We start from the raw sequence: 4,292 nt of genomic DNA, 5'->3' as shown, positions 1-4,292 counted from the left end.
TTTCTTTTTTTTTTTTATAAAGATTTTATTTATTTATTTGAGAGAGAGAGAGAGAGAAACAGCATGAGAGGGGAGAAGGTCAGAGGGAGAAGCAGGCTCCCCGCTGAGCCGGGAGCCCGATGTGGGACTTGATCCCAGGACTCCGGGATCATGACCTGAGCCGAAAGCAGTCGCTCAACCAACTGAGCCACCCAGGCGCCCTATCCTCCATGTTTCTTAACTGCGTTTTCTTATTTTCAAAACAATTTGTTCATCTCTGTGGTGCTCCTGAATTAATTTGTCAGGGATATTTCTCAAGTCCTTTTATTTTTTTTAATAATATTCATTCTAGGGGTGCCTGGGTGGCTCAGTCAGTTAAGCGTCCGATTCTTCAGCTCAGGTCATGATCTGGGGAGTGTGGAATGGAGCCCTGCTTCAGGCTCTCTGCTCAGTGGGAGCCTCCTCTCTCTCTCTCTCTCTCTCTGCCCCTCCCCACTCACTCATTTTCTCTCTCTAAAATAAATAAATCAATCTTTAAAAAAATAGCATTCATTCTAGACTTTATCTTGTTTGCTGAGATTTTTATTTCACTGTGGTTTTCCTTTCCACTAGTAGTGTTTCATGATTCTGTTCTCCTCTATGGATGTTCTTTATTTGCTTCTTTGAGAATCATAAACTTTTTCTTTTCTCTGTCATCTGTTTCCTTAGGAGTGCATCTTCCGTTTGTTGTTTTCCATTTTTGGTCCCACCCCACCATGACTGGTCATTTTGCAGTGTCCTCTCTGTGACTGACCAGGATATTCCATCAACAGATAGCATCCAATCCCTGGTTTATTGCACTTTTTTTTTTATTATGTTATGTTAATCACCATACATTGCATCATTAGTTTTTGATGTAGTGTTCCATGATTCATTGTTTGCGTATAACACCCAGAGCTCCATACAGAACGTGCCCTCTTTAATACCCATCACCAGGCTAACCCATCCTCCCACCCCCCTCCCCTCTGGAACCCTCTGTTTGTTTCTCAGAGTCCATTGTCTCTCATGGTTCGTTTCCCCCTTCAATTCCCCCTCTTCGTTCTTCCCCTCCTGCTATCTTCTTTTTTTTTTTTTAACATATAATGTATTATTTGTTTCAGAAGTACAGATCTGTGATTCAACAGTCTTGCACAATTCACAGCGCTCACCATAGCACATACCCTCCCCAATGTCCATCACCCAGCCACCCCATCCCTCCCACCCCCCACCACTCCAGCAACCCTCAGTTTGTTTCCCGAGATTAAGAATTCCTCGTATCAGTGAGGTCATACGATACATGTCTTTCTCTGATTGGTTTATTGCACTTTTGGTCCTGCCTCAGAAACACACCAAACCCAGAATTGGTCCTCATTTCCCTGTGACAGTCCTTGGAACTTTCAGTGGGAACTACATCCTTACAAAAATTCTGCCTTCTTCCCTCTCATGGAGCAGCATTCTTGGTTCCTCTGGGGTGTGTCTCCCTATCCCCCCACCCTGCCTGGTTGGGAAGATCAATAATCTGAATATCATCTTTAGTTAATTAGGCTTTAACAACATAGTACAGCCCTCTGTAGCACAATCTTGATTGATTTTTTTTTTTTTTAGGTGATGGGTTTCTTGAGGCAGACCCTTACAGGTTTCTGAATGACTACTAAACTTGTGAAAAGGTGCTCAACAAATTAAAATCATAATGTGATACACCCACATACTCACCAAAATGGCTACAATTTAAAAGACTGGCAAATCAAAGTATTGGTACAGGTGTGGGGTCATGGGAGAGAAGATAAAATAGAATAACCACTCTAGAAAACTGTTTCATCATGTAAAGGCCAAAGGCAGGCTGCCTCAAAATATGCCACTTTGACAAATTGATTATTTTAAATAAAAGTTACTTAAGAGACAGTTTGTGCAAGGACCCTCAGACCCTCCTCTGTCCCCCCTGAAAGTAGGAAATAAATCTCTCCCTGTACTAGGAGGTAAAGCCACATCCTTATCCCCAAAGATAGGAAATTTAGAGCCAAGAAGGCTATATAAACAATGCTTTGTCACTTTTTAAGTAATTGAAGTTCCCAAAGCTAAGTTTTCTTTGTCCTGTTAATTCTGCATAGATTTATTGTCTCTTTGTCTAAAAAGTATAAAAACTTGGTCTGACTTGGGCATTTATTTAGGTCTCAATTTCATTATTGGGCCTCTGTGCTCACCTAACAAAACTTTAGCTTTTTTCTCCTGTTAATCTGTCTCATATAAATTTAATTCTTAGTCTAGCTAGAAGACCCTGAAGGGTGGAGGAAGAAATTTTTCTTCCTTTCAGTAGTTTCTCATAAAGTAAAATGTCCACCATGATAGAGCAATTTCCACGAGAGAGGAATCCCACTTCTAGGCATATACTCAGAAGACATGAGTGCACATGTCCAAAAAAATTGTACAGGAATATTCATAGTAGCTTTATTCATGGCAGCCCAAACTGGAAGCAAACCATTTGTCCATCAACAGAAAGCTAGATAAAGAAATTGTGGTATACCCATACGGTAGTACACCACACAGCAGTATAAAGAAATGAACAATTGATATACACAACAGTAACACTGTATGATTCCATTTATAAGAAGTTCAAGAACAGACAAACCCAAGCAATGAAATCAGAATGGTGGTTATATTGTGCCATGGGCAGGGGATGGGGGCTGCGGGGCAGAGGATGATGGGAAGGAGACATGAAGTTTTCTGAGGTGAAGAACTTTTTTTTATTTGACCTAGACAATGGTTGCACAAGTGTACATACTTGTCAAAATTCATTAAACTTTACACTAAACTTGTTCACCTTTTATTTATTTTTCTAAGATTTCCTTATTTGTTTGAGAGAAAGAGAGCAGGAGCAGGAGGGGCAGAGGGAGAGGGAAAGAGAATCTCAAGCAGACTCCACACTGAGCACGCAGAGCTCCATCTCGTGAGCCTGAGATCATGACCTGAGCCGAAACCAAGAGTTGGCCACTTAACCGACTGCGCCACCCAGGCGCTCCTAAACCTGTTTGTCTTTTTATTTTATTTTATTTTATTTATTTATTTGGCAGAGACACAGTGAGAGAGGGAACACAAGCAGGAGTGGGAGAGGGAGAAGCAGGCTTCCCACCCAGCAGAAGCCCGATGTGGGGCTCGATCCCAGGACCTGGGATCATGACCTGAGCTGAAGGCAGACGCTTAACGACTGAGCCACCCAGGCGCCCCAGTTCATCTTTCAATACATAAGTTATACATCACTAAAGTACTGTTAGGATAAAGAGTTGGAGAATGGACATTGTGTGTTTTCTGATGAGGAATACATGACATATTAATGGGTTCTAAAAATAGATAGTATTTAGTTTTTATTTAATTTCACTCAGAAACTTTTTTTATTTCCTTTCACTGTGTCCATCACTAGTACTGATTTCACGCAGTTAGTTCCATTTCCAGAATTAAAATAGAACTGAGACAAGGAAAGAGAAGAAAAAATCATACATGATGTACTATGATAAAGATAGAAGTAGATTTAATTACTTAAGATAAAGCTGTAATAGAATTAACTAAGTTGTAGGTAGTGACAAATATAGGAAAAGAAGTATTTCTCCAGAGAGAAGGAAGGATATCTTGGAGGAAGTCTTTAGAGAGAAAAGGTGAGCTGAGAGCACTAATTAGCTGTATATGACCTCAGGGAAGTCACTTAATCTCTCTAGGGATGATTCCATTTTACAGATTTTCTTGTATGTTAAATGATAGGATTGAACTGAGCTCAGAGCATCATTTATTAAAGTACAATATAATAATTAATATTCCTGAGTCATCCAGGAAAGGCTAATTTCTATTCTCGGTATTTTGCTTCATTAGGTCAAGTATGTAACACATTGATTTGTAACAAAAAATTATTATTGACATATTGAATGTCTACTTTGTGCCAAGTAACGTCCTAGGTCATATACTTTGTCTTATTTAACTTACCCTTTAATTAGCAATTTTTATAATTTGTATAATTGGATCAAGTAAAAATGTTTTAAAATAACATTTATATATTTTTTCATTGTAATAATAATGTAGCATTTTTGCCAAAAACAAGGAAACATAGAAAATTCTAACAAAAAATAATCCTGTCACTTCAAAATCGATTATTATTTTGGAGCGTTATGTTGAATCTTTTAATATACATATTTGTTTTTAATTTGTTTTGTTTTATAAAACAGATCAGATTCAAAATATATTTTCTTCTTTCTTCCTTTCTTCTTCTTTCTTTCTTTCTTTCTTTCTTTCTTTCTTTCTTTCTTTCTTTC

The sequence above is a fragment of the Callorhinus ursinus genome, unplaced genomic scaffold (genome assembly GCF_003265705.2).
Source record: "Callorhinus ursinus isolate GAN/ISIS: 27379988/994484 unplaced genomic scaffold, GSC_fseal_2.0 scaffold24, whole genome shotgun sequence".
NCBI lineage: Eukaryota > Metazoa > Chordata > Mammalia > Carnivora > Otariidae > Callorhinus > Callorhinus ursinus.
This window is presented reverse-complemented; position numbering follows the sequence as displayed.